Here is a 22095-nt window from a genome sequence, read left to right on the forward strand (position 1 = left end):
GGGGTCTGCTAAAGGTGCCGAGACACAACCACCCCCCCCCCACCCAAGCACTGCACTCTGGATGTGATCCCTGGGGAAGTGTGGGCACAGACATCCTGGTAGACATGTTCAAAGAGCACGTTCACACCCGGGCAGTGGGAGAAGAGAAGTTAAGTGATGGTTAGAACACTGCACGGCGAACAAACCACTCACACCCGTGACCACAGGGATGCGCCTCACAGACTAAGGATGAGAGAGACCAGACGAGGGCATGCTGGAGGAGTCCGTTCATGTGAAGTGCCCGAGCAGGCAAGGTGGCAGGCTAGGACTCGGGATGCACACCTGGTAAAACCGCCAGACAAGCAGGGAGCTGGTGACCCCCAAAGTCAGGGAGATGGCCGCTCCTGGGGTTGTGGTCAACAGGGAGGCCCTGGGGTGGGGTGTTCTCAGTCTCCGCCTAGGTGTGGGGAAATGCTGCTCACCTTATAATTACCTGTTAGACTGACATGTGCACTGATGCATTTTTCTTTAGGTATGTTAAGCTTCACAATTATTAAAGGTTGAAAAAGAGGTGGAATTATCAAGGTACCTAAAACACACACACACAGCGACCTGGGGCCAGGCTTCCGCTGAAGACTGGGAGGAGGGAGAAGGGGGCTGTGGACGCGCTGGAGGCAGCAGAGGAGGGGTCCCTAGGGAGAAAGCAAGCACCAGAGAGAGAGAGAGCGCGCGCGCGCACGCGCCTGCGCTTAGGGCTTGTGTGTGTGGGGGTGTCCTCACCTGGGGGACGGCGGGAGCCTGGCCCTCTCTCGCTGTCCTACTTCCTCCCATTCCCAGCACTGAGAGAGGAGGGGCGGGGGAGGGGAGGCCGCCCAGGCCGCTTCCCGTAGGGTGGGAGTGGCTGAAACCCGCTGGGGGAAGCCAGCCCGAAACTGCCACACAATGCCGCTTTATCAGGAGTTTCCAGGGCTGGGCTGGGGCTGGCGGAGGGGAACAGGGGGCAGGGAGGGAGGCTCTCTCCGTGGGGCCCCTGCCTAGTGCCCCCACCTGCCAAGGTGTGCCCTCCAAGCTCCGCTGCAGCCAGCCCTGAGTGGGAGTGGGGCAGACAGGGCGGGAGGGACAGCCTTCTAACCCCTCGGCTCAGTGAAGGGGGCGCCTCAGGGAGTGCCCCCCAGTGGTCAGGAGCCCCGGGCCAAACCCCAGCCCTGCTGACTCTGTGACACCAGGCTGGTCTCCCGGGATCTCAATTTCCTCCTCTTAAAAGGGAGAGAAGAAGGACATGTACGGGGTTTTCCTGATAGCTCAGTTGGTAAAGAATCTGTCTGCAACCTGGGTCGGGAAGGTCCGCTGGAGAAGGGATAGGCTACCCACTCCAGTATTCTTGGTCTTCTCCTGTCGCTCAGCTGGTAAAGAATCTGCCTGCAATGTGGGAGGGCTGGGTTCGATCCCTGGGTTGGGAAGATACCCTGAAGAAGGGAAAGGCTACCCACTCCAGTATTCTGGCCTGGAGAATTCCATAGACTGTATAGTCCATGGGGTCATAAAGAGTCGGACACGAATGAGTGACTTTCACTCACTTCTCTCAAGAACATGTACACCTAGGACTTCTCTGGTGGTCCAGGGGTTAAGACTCCGAGCTTCCACTGCAGGGGGTGCAAGCTTGGGTCCCCCGTCAGGGAACTTAAGATCCCACATGCCACTCATCCCACATGCCACTCAGCGCAGCCAAAACAAAAAATAACAACCCCCCCCCCCGAATATCTACATCTTGGCGTTGCTAGGAGGATGGGATAAGTTCATTTACTCAAAACACGCAGAATGGTACCTGCTAATACCAATAACATAGAGAAATACTATGAGGACTAATACTAGCAGCTAACAGTCTTTGAACATTGACTATGCATTCTGCCTGATAAGTAGACATCTATATCCTCAGAACAACCCTATAAAGGAGGTATCGTTATCCCCATTTTACAGATGAGGACACGGAGGCACAGAGAGGTGAAGTGACTTATCTGGGATCACACAGCCAAGAGTGGTGAACTTGGTTCCAGAGTCAGTGCCCTCGATTTCCACTACATCAGACAGGTTAAGAGCTCCGGGCTGGAGAGGGCAGACCTGGGTTCGAGTCCCACATCTGCCTCTCACACGCTGTAGGGTGTCCAGCCTATGGCTCAGGTTCTTCTTTTTAGGGAAAGCAAAATATCACACAGAGACAAGAAAGGAAGTCCAAATGGCTTTCAACAAAGACGCTCCCCTTTGCTCATGTTAAAATCAGAACCACAGTAAGGACCACTCAGCACCTGTCTGACTGGCCGAGGTCAAAGCATCCGATGACGTGGGTGAGCATGGGAGGAGACAGACCCTGGCGCACTTGGACACTGGGGGTGGGGGTGGGAACAGGCACGGGCTCTCGGCCGACCGGGACACTACCGCAGGGCTACCAGGCACACATCTCAGACCCCGAGCACCTCCAGAGGTGTGCACAGCTCACACGCATGTGCAGGAAGACATCACACCATGGAGACTGCCCTAGCCGTAGAAAGCACAAGGAAGCCCCTGACCTCCTGACACAGAACTTAAGAGTGAAAAGTGCAAAGAGCAGGACAGAATACAAACGTGAAAAGTGAGCAAAACAAAAGTGGGAGAGAACATGTGCAGGAACAAATGTCCAGGAAAGAAAAGAGACCGGAACAAGCTGTCTCTGGGGAGGGGCCGACCACCGGGGTGGGAGAGAGACCTACGGCTGCACACCCTTCTGTGCTGGGAGCGGTTTCTCAACTGTGAACAGATCATATATGCAGCTGGGGCAAAAATGGGCCTTCTGAAAATTAAAATGCAGGAAAAGAGAAATGAGGTTCATAACACCCCTTCCTCAGGGCTCCGGGCTGAGCTGCTGAGAGATGCTTATAAAGCACACATCTAGCTCTTAGCACTTGGGAGTTGGGGGCTCGCGCAGTGTCCTGAGGGGCTGGGAGCAGGTGAAGAGGAGGCTGAGCCCAGAGGGGGGCACATCCGATAAGCTTACTGTGTGCCCGGCAACATGCAAGCACATCGACATCTGTCTCCTCCAACCCACCCAATAGCTCATTTAACAGCTGAGGAGGGCATCCCCGGTGGCTCAGCTGTAAAGAACCCGCTTGCGATGCAGGAGATGCAAGAGATGTGGGTTCCATTCCTGGGTCGGCAAGATCCCCTGGAGAAGGAAACGGCAACCCACTCCAGTATTCTTGCCTGGAGAATCCCATGGACAGAAGAGCCTGGCGGGCTACAGTCCATGAGACCTCAAAGAGACAGGGCTGAAGCAACAGCATGAGCACCATGTGAGGAAGGAGAGGCCCAGGGCAGCTCTGCCTTTTCCCCAGGGGTCCCCGCTAGGGGGTTGGGCTGTGGGATGTGCAGAATGCATGGCCCTGGCAGGGAAGCTGCCATTGCTCCGAGGATGGCAGCAGAGCACCTGGCACCCTGGGGAAGGGCAGGGTGGGACCAGAGGGCCCTGTGACACCAGCAGCGGTGAGTGGTGGCTTCTGATACATCTGCCGTAGCTGGCTCCCCCGGGACCTGGGAAAGCTCCCCTTCTGGCCCTCCTTGCCTCCCCCGCAACCTTCCTGTGGGCCAGGGCAGCTGTGAGACAATAAGCCCCAGCCCCGGATGGGTGGCTGGGCCGGGAAGGGTCCCATTTCCCTGGCCGTGACTTGGAAGGAGACTGCTTCCTGCTGGCAGCATCTGTGGCCGCCTGGCTGGGGTGATGGGAGAAACAGCTGCTGGGGACACCCCGACCGGTGTCTGGCCAGGAAGTCTGGCTCACTGGGAGCCAGCAGGACAAGGAGGGGTGATGCAGGGGACCAGAAGGGGAAGGAGCTGTGGGAGGTCCTGAGGGAGGCGTGGACCCAGGGCTCAGAAACTACCCAGGCTGCCCCCTAAAGAGTTTCTGTCCAAACAGGAACCTGAGTTAGGAACAGGAAGTAGCCTGCTCTTATCAAAACCACTTCCAAATCACTGGAGGGCCACTGTGAAAACAAGCAGTGATTCTGGAGCCCGGAGGCCTGGAGTTCAAGTCCTGCCTCTGCCACCTGCCTGCTGTGTGACCCCAGGCAGGTGACACACCTCTCTGGGTCTCAATTCTCTCATCTCTAAATGGTGTTAATAACCATACCTATGGGCTTCCCAGGTGGCGCAGCGGTAAAGAACCCACCTGCCAATGCAGGAGATGAAGAGACATGGGTTTGATCCCTGGGTCGGGAAGATCCCCTGGAGGAGGAAATGGCAACCTGCTCCAGTATTCTTGCCTGGGGAATTCCACGGAAAGAGGAACCTGGTGGGCTACAGTCCATGGGACTCCGAGGAGTCAGACACGACTGAGCAAATACACCCATACACAGCGGTACCTACCCGTAGGTTGCTGTGAAGATCAAATGGGTTCATACCGGTAAAGGACTTGGAATCTTGGCCAGCACTCCGGACCCTCCTCCATCTCCACAAGCCTCATGCTAACCACCCTCCCCGGCATGGACCATCCCTCTCACTCCCCCGCCCTCCCTGATCTGTTCCCCACATGGCAACCTGAGCGATCTTTATAAAAGGGAAAGCAGATGTTGCTTAAAGCCCTGCGATGACTCCCATCACACACAGAAAGAAATCCACACTCCTTGTCTCAGCCCGTCGACCCCTGCTGTATCCTATCTGCCAGACCTCCCCACGTCCTTGGCCTCGCTGCTGACTCTGCCACACTGGCCTCCTTGGTGGGACCCGAACATCCCAAGCTCCTTTGGACCTCGGGGCCTTCGTACTTTCTGTACCCACTACCTGCTCTGTTCTTCCCAGCTCTTCCTAGGCCTGGCTCCCTCTTGTCAGTCATGTATCTCCCTTCTCCAGAAAGCCCTCGCTGGCTCCCCAGGCGGAGTGAGGAGCCGCTTCCGGGTTCCTTCAGTTCCTACCCCGTCCCAGCCCTGACCATTCTGCTTGAGGATCCCTACCCAGCCTGACCACTCTGGGCCGTCACTGTCTGGGGCCAGGTCTGTCTCCTTCACGGTCCTGTGACCCCTGAGGGCAGGGCTTTAACTGTGTTGGTCACCACGGCGACCGATGAGCAGTGTAACACACACACACACAGTGTAACCAGGTTTTGCTTGTCCCCTTCCGAGTGACACTTCCTTTCTCTTTGCCTCCTCCCTGAGGAGGTTTAAGTAAGTATATTTCCCTTCCCAAATGCTAGCTAGCCCTGGGAGATGGTTTCCTAAGGAGAGGCGGGTCAACGTTTCGGCCACTGTCCTGGATGCCCTGGAGGGCAAAGGTCAAAGCCCTCCCCGGACTGCCTTCTCCTCTGGGTGTGGGGGTTCAACAGGTGTCAGACCCCAGCTAAGCCCGTCACATGAACCATACCCTCGTCTGCAACCAGACCTGGGAAGGGGTGCAGGTGGCGTAAAACCCACCACCTCATGGCTGAGTAAACTCTCAGCAAGGACTGAAAGCTTGCCCGAAGCAGCATGGAGCAGAGGGAACCCTCAGGCACTGCTGGAAGCACGCTGGTACGAATGCTGAGAGAGTAATTTGGAAGGTCCAGCGTTTCCACTGTGAGGCATATGCCCAAGAGAGACTCTGGCTGCGGTACACAAGGAAACACGCTCTAGAACATTCACGGCAGCACTGTTTGTTACAGTCTCAACAGGAACCACCTGAACGGCCACCAAAAGGAGAATGGGTAACTCTGGTGCGGCACCATCACAAAAAGAAATACACAAAGGGGAAATGAACAACCTGCTCTAGATCGACATTCGTCCACACACAGAAACACTGACGCAGAGAAGCAGCAGCAGGCTGTTTCCCGTGGTACCTGTGAAACAGTGGACAACCCTGGCTGGGCATTACAACCATGTGCTGAGGCTAGCCCCGCCCCAGACCAAGGGCACCCAGGCCAGAGTCTGGGACGGGGCAGGGGGCTAGGGCAGCAGCGTCTGGAAAGCTCTCCAAGTGACTGCAGCGTGGAGCCAGGGTTGAGAGCTATTGCTCTGTCGTTTGCGAATCCCTCCGAGGGTGGTAACAGTAGGAAAATCTGCGATGGAAGGCTGGACGCCAAATCCAGCCCCGTGGCTACCATCAGGAAGGCGGGGCAGAGAACAGGGGCCTGTAACTGTATCCACGGTCCCAGGCTGGACGCTGGAAGCGTGGGTGTTTTGCTATATTGAAGCTCTACTCTTTCCACTAGTCCAAAATGTATCATAAGAACAAAACTGGCAAACAAGACATCACTTGCCCAAGGTCCCATGGCTGGTAAGTGACGGGGAGGGAACCTGAATGTGGGTGTCCAGCGCCAAATCCCTATCCAGCGCCAAAGTTCTCCCTTTAAATGTGCAGAGCCCTGAGATGCCGAGCGAGCTGCCACTGCGAGGACTGGTAGGGCTCTCTGGCCACGTGCCCACCCGGTGACCCTGCCAGAGCAAGCCAGGAGGCAGGTGGAGAGGGCCTGACCACCACCTCCGAGGCCTTCCCCAGGCAGCAGTAGCAGCAACAGCCTGAAGACTAGTGCTGACACAACACCTCCCATGCGCCAGGCCTCGGGCCACGCTCTTCATGCTCCACAACCTCACAGCAGGTCTGAGGTAGCCACTATCATTACGCCCATTTTGCACAGGGGGAAACTGAGGCCCAGAAAGTTAAGCGACTTGCCCATGATCACACAGCCTGTGAGTGACGGGGCTGGGTGTGAGCCAGGCATCCTTGTCCCAGCGTCCACTCTCTGAACCACTCCCTAGTACTGCCTTGGAGCTCCACACACACGGGGTGGCCACTCACCCGCCTCTGCTCCACTGCCTGCCCCACTCCGAGCCGGGAACCCTAGGGGTCTCACTCAGGCTCCAAGCTACCCATAAGCCCCCAATTCTGCACCCCTGACCTCCACTCACACCTTTCCTTCTGCTTGGCACACCCTTTCCCATTCCTCCTACCCATCCGTCAGGGGACTTTCCAAGTCTCCAGCCGAGGCTGGGGCCCCGGGCTGGGGCACTGTCCTCATCCCCGAGCATGTTTTCGCAGGCCACATTACCCTGGGCAAGATGTAGTCATGTCTCACTGGCTAGGGGTCTGGTCCGTCTGCTCCCACCAAGGGTCACCGAGAGCCCCTGGGGGCCAGGGGCTCCCCTCTGTCCTGTCCACTGCTGCAGACCCAGCACCACGCCCAACATTCAATCGCCACCAACCCTGGGGGGATTCAGGGAAAGAACATGGGAAAATTCCTGCCTGTGAGGGGCCCACCTTCTAGCAGGAGGCAAATCAACTGCGCTCAGATAAATAAGTTAAGGACAGAGTGAAGGGCTGGCAGAGAACAATAGTGAGATAAAAAGTGTCTGGGGATAGGGTGGTCCCGGTCACGCTGTGAGCAACTGGAGAGTGAGAGGGTACAGAGCAGAGAAGGGATTCCAGGCAGAGGGAACAGGAAGGTCAAAGACCTGGAGACAGGCACGAGCCTACAGAGCTGAAGAACAGCAAACAGGCCAGCGTGGTTGGACCTCCTGGAGGGATGGGGAGAGCAGCAGAGAAAGAGGTGGGAGCGACTGAGGACCATGATGAGAGGTTGCGGTTTTAAGTACAGAGAACACCCAACTTTGTACAGAGTACCACCCAAGGACACCCTCCCTAGCCAGGAGCCTGCCAGACTCACTTGGACTCTGGGCCACCCACAAACACCGCATCCCATAAGCCCAGGGGAAACCTCTCCTCCCAGATCACACCCTTCCATGGAGGCCAAAGAGACAATCTATTCCTGCCCAAGGAGTGGCCCAGCCTTGCCCAGCTCCCTGCTTCCAGGAACAGACCTCCGGCAATTTACACTGAGGCCAGAGCTCTGGAATTATTCAGATCCAGCAGGGAATCTTCCTCCATTACTTAGCAGAAGCTCTCCGTGCCTCACTTCTCTTGGCTGTAAAGTGGGTCTATCCAGATTGTGGTATAGTAAGACTAGGCACACCAGGTGCTGAGTAGAGACTCAGCACTCATTAAGTATTAACCAACATAATGAGCATTTGAGAGTCAGTAAAGCATAGAACTCTGAGCCCAGGACTCCAGAGTTCAAATCTCAGCTGCAAAACTAACTCATTAGGCGGCCCTGGGCAAAACACTAAGCCTCTTAATAATGGCACCAAGCCATTTACAGGTTGTGGTCAGGATTAAATACATGGAAAGCTTCAGAACAGAGCCTGACACACAGAAAGTGCTTTATGAGTGTTTGCCATTCTTTTCATTATCTGGGGGAGGAGGGGTTCCTTCTCCCCCATCAGAAAGCACCTTTGACCTCTTTCTTGAGTGTCCTATCCCTCCCCTCCAGCAATATGCCCCATTTGGGTTTTAACTTTTGACCGTTGGGACCATCATCTGTGATCTTTCTCCAATTTGGTCACGTTCCACCTTTGATCCCATAAAGATGCCCCCCAAGCCAAATCTCATTCATTTGCTTCACTGGCTGCTGCCTTAAATCTCCAATCCGGCGCCCCCATGGCTGTGACCTCTCACCCTCGTGGGCACATCCTCCCATCAAATTATTCATTTTGACCCCCCTCTTTTTGACATTCACCCCGTCGCCCCTTCAATGAGCTCCCGCTTCAAACTTTGAATTTTGCGCCCCCCTCGCCACGCCCCCTTCGTTAGTTTGACCTCTAACCTCTTCTACAACTCCCTCCCGCTCAGCGTTGACCCGCGACCCCCTGGACGCGACCCTTCCCTCCACAAGTGAACTTTGACCCCAGCGGCCCCGCCCCCTACTCGCGTAAACGCTCTCCCACCGCGTTGCCCAGCGTACACCAACCCCCTGGCCAGACAGCTTATCCTACCGGCTCGGCACCGCAGTCACTCGCGGCCTGGCCGCTCGGCCCAGAACTCGGCGCCCTCCCGCTGCCCTCAGCTCTCTGGCGCCGCCGCCGCCACGGCCACTGCCGCCGCCATGTTGAGTCCCCAACGAACATCCGGGGCTTTCCCCCCCTCACCGCCCACCAGTCCCCATAGCAACGGGGCTGACCCGGCGGGGGGCAGGGCCGGCTCAGGGGCGGAGCTGGACGCGGGGCAGCGCTCGCTCCAGCCTCTGATTGGTGCATGTTGTCCAATCGGAGAGCTTCGGACGGAAAATGCCAAGCCGGGATTGGAAAATTTGGAAAGGCTGGCTCCCAGCCCACTTGGATTCTTAAAGGGGAAAATGACTCTTCTCTTGTAACTGCATCCCACCTTCCACCCAAAGGAATTAGGGAGTGGAAGCCAGTGGTGGGTAATAATGGCCAGAAACGGCTCTGAAGCATGTACTATGTGTCAGACACCCCGCCAAGTGAAATTTCTTGCTGAATGCTCAGTACAACCGTATTGTATATTAATGCCCATTTTATAGATAAATTGAGGTTCAGAGGGGACAAACTAGCTGCTTGGGGATCGCAGAAAGTAAATAATGAATTTTGAACGACGTCTGTCACTCTGAGCCCGAGAACTTCACCCTGAACCAAAACACTGCTTGATCTTAATCTTTTTGGTAAGTTTTTTGTTTTTAGCAGGCATTTGTAAAAAAAAGAAAAAAAAAAAACGGTAACTAAACTAAACTCGAATATCTTTTTCTATAATTTCACTCACTGGGTTCTAGCCAATGAGTTTGTGTGTGTGTGTTAGTGTCTCAGTCGTGTCCGACTGCGACTCCATGGACTGTAACCTGCCAGGCTTCTCTGTCCATGTAATTCTCCAGGCAAGAATAATGGAGTGGGTTGCCAGTCCCTTTTCTAGGGGCTCTTCCCAACCCAGCCATCGAACCCGGGTCTCAGGCACTGCATGCAGTTTCTTTGTTGTCTGAGCCTCCAGGGAAGCCCAGTCAATGGGTTTGCTCTCCCCCTCCCCACAGAAAACTCAGGTGCTCTCCCACTTCAAGGTCATTACATTGACTATTCCTTTTTTCTGAAATAGACTTCCCCCAGGTACCCTCATTTCAAAATGGGGAAAATCAATATGGTAATGCATGCAAGGTGCTTGCTGATACGGAATTTAGTAAACACTAGGAGAAGGCAATGGCACCCCACTCCAGATCTCTTGCCTGGAAAATTCCATGGATGGAGGAGCCTGGTAGGCTACAGTCCATGGGGTTGCTAAGAGTCGGACACGACAGAGTGACTTCACTTTCACTTTTCCCTTTCATGCACTGGAGAAGGGAATGGCAACCCACTCCAATATTCTTGCCTGGAGAATCCCAGGGACGGCGGAACCTAGTGGGCTGCTGTCTATGGGGTCGCACAGAGTTGGACACAACTGAAGTGACTTAGCAGCAGCAATGCATATGGGGTTTCCCAAGAGACACCAATGGTAAAGAACCTTCCTGACAGCGCAGAAGACATGAGAGACATGGGTTTAATCCCTGGGTTGGGAAGATCCCATATTCATTTGGGATTGCCTGGTGGCTGAGACAGTAAAGAATCTGCCTGCAATGAAGGAGACCTGAGTTCCATCCCTGGGTCAGGAAGATCCCCTGGAGGAGGAAATGGCAGCCCACTCCAGTATTCTTGCCTGGAGAATTCCATGGGCTGAGGAGCCTGGCAGGCTACAGTTCATGGGGTTGCGAAGAGTCAGACACGACTGAGTGACTAACACACTAACACTTAACACAGTACCCTCATGACTTCTTCCTCCCTTCTCTCCTTCAAGGTTTACTCTAATGTCACCTTATCAGGGGAACTGTTCCAGCCCACCCTGACTAATGCAACAAACACCCATCTTACATGCTACTAAACTCCTTACCTTATCTGCTTTTATTTTCTGTTGCTCAGATCACCTTCTAACATACTATCTAATACACAGAATTAGCTAATCGTAGTTATCGTTTTTTTGGTCATCTGCCTCTCTGGCATGTCTCTCCACGAGAACATAGAGTTTTGTTTTGTTCACTGTGCATGCCTATTTGTTGAATGGATGGTTGGATGAGTTGTAAATCCACCTCTGCAGAAGTACTCTTAAATGTTTAGTGCATATCCCTTGCCCCAGCACAGTGTCTTACACAGTAGGCATTTAATTAATATCTGCAAAAGCAGTGAATGAATGATGCATAATTTCTTTTTTTTCTCTGTACTTTCAGTGTGCGTGCTCAGTCATGTCCAACTCTTTGCGACCCTACAGACCGTAGCCTGCCAGGCTCCTTTGTCCATGGGATTCTCTAGGCAAGAATACTGGAGTGAGTGGGTTGCCATTTTCCTTCTCCAGGGGATCTTCCAGACTCAAGGATCAAACCCTTGTCTCCTGCATCTCCTGGCAGGTGTATTCTTTACCACTGAACCACCTGGGAAGCCCTGTACATTCATCTACCTTTTAAAACAGAATCAGTAAAAAAAAAAGTAGATAAATAAAATAAAAAATGAAACAGAATCAGAAACAAATTTATAAATAATTTTGCATCTTTTTAAAACAAGACTATAAATACCGCTAGTATCTTTCCATGTCATTAAATATTCTTCTAGAACATTTGTTTTAATGGCTGTATAAAATGCCATTCTGTCAATGAACTCTAATTCGTTTGAACCACTCATTGAACATCTAAACTGTAATAAATAATTTGCTATTATAAATACCCCCCCCCAAATCCAAGCAGCTAAAATATTTGTGCACATCTCTAATTATTTCCTTTGAATAGATCAGCACAAATGGAACTGCTGGGTCAAAGGAAATGTACATCTTTAAGATATAATAATAGCAACAGTTCCCATGCCTGAAACTTTCTATGCACCATGCACAGTGCTAAGCTGTGTAATTTAAACAGCAGGGACTGTGATTATCCCTGCTTTGCAGAGGAAACTGAGGCTTAGGGAAGTAACTTCATTTGCTCAAGATCACACACCGGGCTCATCTCCAGCTTTTAACTCCTAGGCAAGGCTCTCGCTAACTGCCCTCTGCTGCCTCCGTACGGCCTGGGGCACACATTGCAAGTTCTGCTGTAGTTCGATTCAGTTCAGTCGCTCAGCCGTGTCTGACTCTTTGCGACCCCGTGGACTACAGCATGCCGGGCTTCCCTGTCCTTCACCATCTCCCAGAGTTTGCTCAGCTTCATGTCCATTGAGTTGGTGATGCCATCCAACCATCTCATCCTCTGTCGTCTCCTTCTCCTCCTGCCTTCAATCTTTCCCAGCAACAGGGTCTTTTTCAATGAGTTGGCTCTTCACATCAGGTGGCCAAAGTATTGGAACCTCAGCTTTAACATCAGTCTTTCCAATGAATATTCAGGATTGATTTCCTTTAGGATTGACTGGTTTGATCTCCTTGCTATCCAAGGGATTCTCAAGAGACATCTCCAACACACAATTGGAAAGCATCAATTCTTTGGCCTCTTGATGAAAGTGAACGAGGAGCGTGAAAAAGTTGGCTTAAAACTCGATATTCAGAAACTAACATCATGGCATACAGTCCCATCACTTCATGGCAAATAGATAAGGAAAAAATGGAAACAGTGAGAGACTTTATTTTGGGGGCCTCCAGAATCACTGCAGATGGTGACTGCAGCCATGAAATTAAAAGATGCTTGCTCCTTGGGAGAAAAGATATGACCAACCCAGACAGCATATTAAAAAGCAGAGACATTACTTTGCCAAAAATGTCCATGTAGTCAAAGCTATGGTTTTTCTAGTAGTCATGTATGGATGTGAGTTGGACTATAAGGAAAGCTGAGCACTGAAGAACTGATGCTTCTGAACTGTGGTGTTGGAGAAGACTCTTGAGAGTCCCTTGGACTGCAAGGAGATCCAACCAGTCCATCATAAAGGAAATTAGTCCTGAATATTCATTGGTAGGACTGATGCTGAAGCTGAAACTCTAATACTTTCGCCATCTGACTCATTGAAAAAGACCCTCATGCTGGGAAAGATTGAAGGCAGGAAGAGAAGAGGACGACAGAGGATGAGATAGTTGGATGGCATCACCGACTCAATGGACCTGAGTTTGAGCAAGCTCCGGGAGTTGGTGATGGACAGGGAGGCCTGACGTGCTGCAGTCCATGGGGTCACAAATAGTCGGACATGACTGAGTGACTGAACTGAATTCTTCAGCACTCAGCCTTGTTTATGGTCCAACTCTCACATCTGTATACATAACTACTGGAAAAATTATAGCTTTGACTATGCGGATCTTTGTCGGCAAAGTGATGTTTCTACTTTTTAATACACTGTATAGCTTTGTCATAACTTTTCTTCCAAGGAACAAGCGTCTTTTATTTATGGCTGCAGTCACCATCCACAGTGATTTTGGAGCACAAGAAAATCAAGTCTGTCACTGTTTCCATTGTTTTCCTCATCTATTTTCCATGAAGTGATGGGACTGGATGCCATGATCTTAGTGTTTTTGAATGTTGAGTTTTCCATCCAATTCACACTTCCACCAGCACTCAGAGGGAATACCCTCTTTAAAGTATCCTTGCCAGCATTAAACATTCTTGTTCTTCTGCTCTTTTGAAATCTTTATGCCTTACCGGGTCTCCATGTTTAAAATACCAAGTACTGGAAATTCCCTGGCGGTTCAATGGTTAGGACTCTGTGCTTCCAGTGCATGGGGCCCAAGTTCCATCCAAACCCTGGTCGAGGAACTAAGATCCTGCAAGCCAAAAAAAAAAGCAAGTCTGGTAGCTGAGATGATGGCACTTTATTCAGGTCACAGTGATGGGAGGATGGCTAGGTGCAACCTTTGCCTTTTTAAAATAAAATTTATTTTGTAATGGACCATAGTTGGTTTGGGCTTCCCTGGTGGCTCAGATGGTAAAGAATCCACCTGCCATGTGGGAGACCTGGATTCGATCCCTGGGTTAGGAAGATCCCCTGGAGGAGGGCATAGCAACCCACTCTGGTATTCTTGCCTGGAGAATCCCCATGGACGGAGGAGTCTGGTGGGCTACAGTCCATGGGGTTGCAGAGAGTCGGACACAACTGAGCAACTAAGAACAGAAGAGCACAGAATAGTTGGTTTACAATGTTGTGTTAGTTTCAGGTATACAGCAAACTGATTCAGTTATACATATATCTAGTCTTTGCCTCTTTAATGTCCTGCCACACTGAAGACTGTCAGGTTCTAGAACCCATATGTGGGGAAGCCCTCTTACAACTTAGTTGGGGATCCCATTAGCAATCAGAGCCCTGGAACAAGCCCAGTGGCTGATCTACTCCAAGGGTTTCCCCAGGATGGGCAATCAGGTTTCCCTACTTCAGTGCCCTCAGAGGGGAAACCAGACCCCACAGAGCTTTCAGTAGAGAACTTCCTGGAGGGGTTAGTGAGGAGGTGATCCTCCAATAGATGAAAACAGATGAGAAGAGTGAGGCAGATTTAGCCTCATAAAAGTGATAAATTTCAGTACTTCAAAGGAAAAAGATCAGTGACAATATATAGATGGAAAACAAAGCTTTCTGCCCTTTATATATAAAGAAACTTTACTTATTTGTATTTGCATTTACAAATCAATAAGGTGAATATACAACAGAAAAGTAAGCAAAGAATGTGAACAAAAATTTGAAAATACAGACAATAAGGAAAAACGGAATTGGTGAATAAGAAATTAATAAGATGGATATCAGACTCTTAAAAAGATCTTTTTTGGTCTCTCACAAAAATATTTATTTAATATTATAATCAATGCTGGTGAGAATATAAGATAACAACCACTCTCATACCCCACATGTAGGACTATGATCCTGGACAGGTTTTGACAAGATTCATCCAGAGGCTTAACAAGTGGTAAAGAACCTGCCTGCCAATGCAAGAGATGCGGGTTCAATCCCTGGGTCGGGAAGATCCCCTGGAGAAAGAAATGGCAACCCACTCCAGTATTCTTGCCAGGAGAATCCCATGGATAGAGGAGCCTGGTAGGCTACAGTCCACGGGGTCACAGAAGAGTCAGAGACAACTTAGTGACTACACAACGACAAACAGCAATTTTACTTCTAGGAGTTATTAAAGGAAAATACATATACAAATATGCAAAGGTGTATAGGTGAAGATATTCGTCTTTAGTGTTATTTTAGAAAGAATTTGGAGGGAATCCCCTGGCCATGGAGTGATTAGGACTCCGTGCTTTCACTGACAAGGGTTCACTCCCTGGTTGGGGAGCTAAGATACCACAAGCCACAAGGTTAAAAGCCATGCTGCTTCCCTGGTAGCTCAGCTGGTAAAGAATCCGCCTGCAATGCAGGAAACCCCGGTTCAATTCCTCTGTCGGGAAGATCCCCTGGAGAAGGGATAGGCTACCCACTCCAGTCTTATTGGGCTTCCCTTGTGGCTCAGCTGGTAAAGAATCTGCCTGCAATGTGGGAGACCTGGGTTTGATCCCTGGGTTGGGAAGATCCCCTGGAGAAGGGAATGGCTATCCACTCCAGTATTCTTGCCTGGAAAATTCCATGGACTGTCTAGTTCATGGGGTCGCAAAGAGTTGGACATGACTGAGTGACTTTCACTGAGGTTAAAAAAAGGAATTTTTTAATCATCATTTTAACAATATTTATTTTTATTTATGTATTTGCCTGCACCTGAGTGTGGGATGCAGCATCTTTGACCCTTGTTTTGGCATGGGGTATCTATAGTTAGAGCCTGTGATCTCTCAGTTGTGGTGTGGGTGATCTAGTTCCTTGGCCAAGGGTTGAACCTGGGTCCCCTGCATTGGGAGCTCAGACTCTTAGCCATTAAACCACCAGGGAAGTCCCTCACTATTGTTTGTTAATTGTTGATGTATCATACGTACTGAACAATTCCCCTATTCTTGCACATTTAAGTTGCTTCTAGTTTTTTTCACTGCTTGCTATGCCAGATGCCCTGTAGACTCTTAATCATCTTCTCTAATCCTCACCACATAGCTGTAGGATGGGATCCTTAGCCCCTCTTAACAGGCTTAGGAAACTAGACATGGAGGTAGGGTAGGAAGTGGGACAAAGTTCCACCACTTGTAAGCAGCTTTGGTGGAATTTTAGACAGGAAGTCTGACTTCAAAGCTGATGCTCTTCAAGATGGCTCAAATTCATTCAGTAAATATATTCATTGCCATCTGCATGCCAAGCATAATGATAACTGAAAACACTTATGGAGAATTATTTGTATAGCTGGCCCTGTGCTAAACCCTTCACATATACTACTTCATTTAATCCCCACAATAACCCTATGCACTATTGCTATTTTCTTTCTACAAGCGTGCAAAGTGAAGCACAGAGAGGTTAAGTAACTTCTCCAAAGTCACACAGGCAGCCTTGTGGCAGGATCTAGGCTCCTAACCATTTTTCGTCTTTTTCAGAGAACAAATGCTTGAGAGATAGATAATAAACCCATGAACAACTAAATAATAAACATAAAATAAGATGCTGGGTAGAGCTCAAAATATGTCACAAGTTGCATCTAGACAGCCACAAAAGATTGCAAAAGACACAGGTCCCCGTGATCCCACTCCTAGATGTTTATCAAGAGAAGTGAAAACATGTATTCACACAATGACTTGTGCAAGAATGTTCAGAGCAGTTTTCATCATCACCCCGAACTGGGAACAATCCCAAACATCCGTCAACTGGTCAACAGATAAATACGCTGCAATACATTCATTCATTCCATAGAACATAGATGTACTGTGTGCTTCAGCAACGAAAAGAAAGGAATTCATGATAAGGAGGACATTTGGACGAACTGCAAATGTATCAGTCTGGGTGAAAACAGCCAGCCTCAAAAGATACTACAGTCCTCTCTCCAGATCCGTGGGTGGTTGATTCTGGGACCCCTGGGGATCCCCAAATCTGTGGATGTTCAAGTCCCTTGTATAAAACGGTGTAGTATTCGCTTTATAACCTACACACATTCTCCTGTGTGTATACCTTATTTTAAAAATTCTATTTAGAACTCTTTGTGACCCCATGGACTGAGGCCCACTAGGCTCCTCTGTCCATGGGATTTCCCAGGCAAGAGTACTGGAGTGGCTTGCCATTTCCTCCTCCAGGACATCTTCCTGACCCAGGGATCGAAACTGTCTCCTGCATTACTGGGGGGTTCTTTACCACTGAGCCATCTGGGAAACTATATTTAGGCTGCACTGCGTCTTAGTTGTGGCATGCGGGATCTGGTCCCCCAACTAGGGTTTGAACCTGGGCCTCTTGCATGGAGAGAGTGGAGTCTCGGCCACTGGAGCACTAGGGTAGTCCCCTGGTATGTCTACTTTAAATCATTCTTGGATTACTTGTAGTACCTGATACAATATAAATACTATGTAAATAGTTGTAAATGCTATCAATAGCTGCCAGGATCCAGCAAATTCAAGGGTTGCTTTTTGGAACTTTCTGGAATTTTTTTTCCACATATTTTCCATCCATGGTTGGTTGAATTGAAGGATGCAGGACTGTAGCCAACTGTGTACAGTTCCATTCAGAGCATTCGAGGAAAAGCAAATCTAATCTACAGCGACAAAGAGCAGATGAGTTGTTGCCTGAAGCTGAGAGAGAGAGGGAAGCATTAACTGCAGTTATGGGGGACCCTTTGGGGTGCAGAAATGTTCTGATTCTTGATTTTGATGGTGGTTTCATGGGAATACACATCTGTCAAAACTCATCATGATGGGAGGAGACCTATGGCTGATTCATGGTGGTGTTTGGCAGAAACTAACACAATACTGTAGAACAATTATCCTCCAATTAAAAATAAATAAATTTAATTATTAAAAAACTCGTGGCTGTTTCTCAAACACACAGGTTCAGTCCTGCCTTGGGGCCTTTGCAGCTGCTGGTCCCTCTGCCTGGATCACTCTTCCAGGTCTTTACTTTGACCCACTCCCTGTCCTTTGGCTCAAATGTCACCTCTTCAGAGAGGCCTTCCCTGGACACCACATCTAAAGCATGCTTTCCATTCCCACACTTTAATTTCAGTGTATTTTCTTTACAGTGCTGATCACCATCTGGAACTATCCTGTGATGGCATTTTGGTTTTCATGATTTCCTTTCTACACCCCTCCCCCCAGAAGAAGTCAGGCTTCACAAGGGCCACCACCGTGTCTCCAGCACGTGATCATAGTAGGTGCATAGTTGTTTTTGGTTTTGTTCTTGTTTTTGTTTTTTTGGCTATGCCATGTGGCATGCGGAACTTCCCTGCCCAGGGACTGAACTCCCGCCCTCTGCATTGCAAGTGTGGAGTCCTTACTACTGGACCACCAGCGAAGTCTTGCATGGCTCTTGCAGTCCACAGAAACCATGTCTGGCTGATTTAAGCAATGCGGGACTTTATTAATTTAAATATTTGTTAATGACTGAATCTAGAGACCTGCAGCTTCCTCCTTCTAATCTCTCCATAGTGGCCCCGCCCCCCACAACCAGACATCCCAGGAGCTTCCCAGGCCCTGATGCCCTTTTTGGGAGCACTCACGGCCCCCTTCCCATTCAACCTCCCTACACCTCCCTCCCTGCCCCCACCTGCCAGGCAGGCATCTGGCAGGTAGCTTGAGCCTTGCTCAAGCTTTGCCTCCTTGAAGCCTCAGGGTCTCCGGCTTGCAACCTGTCACTTCCTGTGTGGGTCACATGTCACAGATGTTGCAATGAGCCCTACGTGCCTTGTCTCCTACGTACCCAGCCATGGCAGCCCCTAGGGCTGAGCAACTATCTGATTCACTGAAATCACTATCATTTCTGTCATTCACCTGCTCCCTCAGCATCAGGTGCTGCGATTGAATTTTACCTGTATTTTTCCTGCCTGCCTTCCTTCCTTCAACCAATGTTTGTTGAGCAACTACCATGAATCAGGTGCGGAGGCTACAGGGGTGAACAGAACCAGCAGAAAACCCTGCACCCTGGAAGCTCACATTCTGAAAGAGGAGGTAAAGAATAAATGATTAGGGACTTACTTAGGCCTAGGTTTGATTCCTGGTCAGGGAACAAGATAGACATACCACAACTAAGACCCAGAACAGAAAAATAGATAAATAGATATTTTTTAAAAAGAAGAATAAATGATTAAACATCTGTCCATATAGTAGGTCACAATGTCCAAGTGCTCTGAAGGAAAATAAAGCAGGGAGAGTTCTCTAATGGCCTAGTGGTTAGGACTCCAGGTTTTCACTGCTGTGGCTGGGTTCAATTCCTGGTCAGGGAACTGAGATCTCACAAGTTGCTTGGTGTGGCCAAAAAAGAAAGAAAGAAAAGAAAGCAGGGAAAGGGGATGGGAGGAGGGGGCTGAGGATGCTGGTTTTGACAAGGTGGTCCAAGAGGGACCAAAAGGGTGAGATTAGAGAAGAGACCTGAAGGAGGGCAGGGGTGGAGCCATGCAGACCCCTGGGGGCAGCCTCCCAGGGAGAGGAACGAGCAGCGCAAATGTGGGAGGGTAGCCTGGTATATTTGAGGCCAGCTTCCCAGGTGGCGCTCATGGCAAAGAACTCGCCTGCCAGTTCAGGAGACGGAAGAGACACAGATTTGATCCCTGGGCCGGGAAGATCCCCTGGAGGAGGGCAGGGCAACCCACTCCAGTATTCTTGTCGGAGAATCCTGTGACAGAGGAGCCTGGTGGGCTATGGCCCATAGCGTCGCAAAGAGTCAGACATGACTGAAGGGACTTAGCATGCATGCATGCCCGGGGCTGGAGCAGAGTGGGCAAGGGGTGATGGTGGGAGATGAGGACAAGGAGGTGACGGCAGTAGGTTGAGTAGGGTGGGCCATGGGGAGGGCTCTGGCTCCCCAACTCCAGTGACCACAGGTATATATGTAGGAAACAGACTATGGAGTGAGGATGGCGGGGGTGGAGAAGTGGGGGAGACCAGGCAGGAGGTGGGGGGCAAGGTGACAGGACAAGGGTGGGAGGAAAAAATGAATTGTAGATAGATTTTAAAAGTCAAAGCCAGGGGATTTCCCTGGTGGTCCAATGGTGAAGACGCTATGCTTCCAATGTGGGGGTGCGTGGGTTTAATCCCTGGTTGGGGAAGTAAGATCCCACATGTTGATCGGTCAGAAAAAAAAAAAAAAGCCCACAGCATTTACTACCTAATGAAACCTGGGATGAGAGAAAAAGAGGAGTCAGACAGCACCAAGGCTTTCAACCTCATTTAATCCCAAGGACACGCCACAAAGTACGATCATCCTTTTGTTACAGGTGAAGAAACAGAGGTTCAGAGAGGACTGGCGATTCCACACCCCACAGGACATGGCAAAACAGAGATTCTAACCCAGTTTCTGCCTGGTGGTCAGTGCCAGGCCAACAGAACGTGCCAGAGCCACATGGACATCAACTCAGTCTTCGGCCACAGCGAGCAATGAATGACTCCCCCACTGGTCACTTGATGGGCTTGGTGCATCCCTCAGTGGCGTTCTCTTGCTGCTTGTCATCCGTGTTGTGTAACCATATTTCCCTGCTAGCCCTCGGGCTCCCAAAGGATCTTACTGGGCTGATTCATCTCTGACCCTGGCATTGCCTGGCTGGAGCCTGACACGTGGCAGCCTTCATTAAGGCACAAGTATTTATTAACCTCAAGAACTTGTCTAGTGCTGGGCTGGGCTGGAGTGAGCCCTGAGCTTTGCCCTCGTGGGGAGACAAACCCGCCCCCAGACAGTGACAGTCCAGACTGGGCAGGGCCCCCCCTCAGCCTGAGAAGGGGTCTGGGAGGAATTGGTGGAGGTGAGTGTGGAGGTAAGGGACCCAGGAATGAACAAGATGGCCTTGGTCTCCACCCTCACAGACCGCCCCCAGCCCAGTGAGGCAAACTGACAATGAACAAGGTAACCAATCAATTGATGAGAGAATAGCAGAATGCTGAGTGCTGGACATGAAGTAAAAACAGGTTGAGACAGAGTGTGACCGTGACTCCTTTAGCTGGGGTTGTCGGGGAAGACTGACCCCAGAGGCTGAGCAGATGCAGCCCCAAATGAGTGGAGGGAGAGCACTCACAGGATGAAGAGCCAGTGCATAGGGCCAAGGCCGACAGTGAGAGAGAGCTTGCGGTGCTCAAGAAAATGCAGGAGGGAATTCCCTGGCCGTCCAGGGGTTAAGACTCCATACTTCCACTGCCCAGGGTGCGGGTTCTATCCCTGGTTAGGGAACTAAGGCCTTCCCTGGTGGCTCAACAGTAAATAATCCACCTGCCAATACAGGAGATAGGGGTTCGATCCCTGGGTGGGGAAGATCCCCTGGAGAAGGAAATGGCAACCCACTCCAGTATTCTTGCCTGGGAAATCCCATGGACAGAGGAGCCTGGCGGGCTAGTCCATGGGGTTGCAAAAGAGTCAGACATGACTTAGCAACTAAACGACAACAACAAGGAACTAAGATCCCACATGCCATGCAGCCAACAAGTAAAAACTAAAATAAAGATAAATAAATAGAGCCAAGATATTAAAAAAACAAAACTGCAAAGAGCCTTGGGCAGAGTGGGTGCTGGGTGGGAAAAAGATCTGAGGAGGCTGAAACTGTACAACACAATGGATGAAGCGATGTGCTGTCAGCCTGCATAGCTAGGAACTCACTGGCTTCACTCAGGAGAGCCCTCAGCCCTGAAGCCAGAGCCCAGCCTTTGCCTAGGACTTCTGGAGTCAGATTCTGCCCATCACCAGCTCAGAACCCTCCTGCGGCTCCACGTCACTCAGGATAAAGGACAGAGTCCGCCTTGTGACCCACAGTGTCCCGTGTGATCTGCCCTTGTCACTTCTCTGTTCTCATCCCTACTCTTCCTCTTACTCTGGCTCCATCACATTGGCCTCTCCACTGATGCTCTGATGTGTTTCTGCCCCAGGGCCTTTGCACTGGCTATTCCTCTGCCTGGACTGCTCTGCCCGTGTGACTCCTTCAGATCTAAATATCACCCTCTCAGTGAGGTCTCCCTGACCATCCTCGTGAAAATTGCCACTCTCCCCTCCCGTGACTTTCCATCCCCCTTCCTGCCTTTGCTGTGTGCTTGATCACCATTTACCCTGTTACGTGTTTTACTTATTTATTGTGCTTGCTGTCTGATACCCTGGATAGAATTTCAGCTCCATGAGGGCAGACATCTCTGTGCCGTTCACAGCATGGAGAACAGGACCTGGCACATAATAGGCGCTCAATAAATAACAATTGACTACACAAAAGGAAGAAGGGAAACAGAGGGAGGGGGAAAATTTTTAAAGGGAGGAAAACCGCAGGTCCGTGAGCTCCTAAGCTTGT

At 50.5% G+C, this 22095-nt stretch overlaps 1 protein-coding gene and 1 long non-coding RNA gene across 7 annotated transcripts in view; one reads left to right on the forward strand and one right to left on the reverse strand.

Moving 5' to 3' along the window:
* PAK4 (p21 (RAC1) activated kinase 4) overlaps positions 1–8935 on the reverse strand; it is a 49177-nt gene extending 40242 nt beyond the window's left edge. For all 6 annotated transcript variants that reach the window (XM_081517294.1, XM_081517288.1, XM_081517295.1 and 3 more), the window contains exon 1: positions 8802–8935. The gene's annotated coding sequence lies outside the window, so the exon portion shown is untranslated. The remainder of the gene's footprint in view (positions 1–8801) is intronic.
* Positions 8936–9142: 207 nt separating this feature from the next.
* Positions 9143–20748, forward strand: LOC145515870 (uncharacterized). Its single transcript, XR_014061078.1, has 4 exons — positions 9143–9484; positions 17863–17990; positions 18623–18787; positions 20053–20748. It is a non-coding gene; the product is annotated as an uncharacterized LOC145515870 (long non-coding RNA).
* Positions 20749–22095: the final 1347 nt, after the last annotated feature.

The sequence above is a fragment of the Giraffa tippelskirchi genome, chromosome 7 (assembly GCF_054371585.1).
Source record: "Giraffa tippelskirchi isolate mGirTip1 chromosome 7, T2T-mGirTip1v1.2.pri, whole genome shotgun sequence".
NCBI lineage: Eukaryota > Metazoa > Chordata > Mammalia > Artiodactyla > Giraffidae > Giraffa > Giraffa tippelskirchi.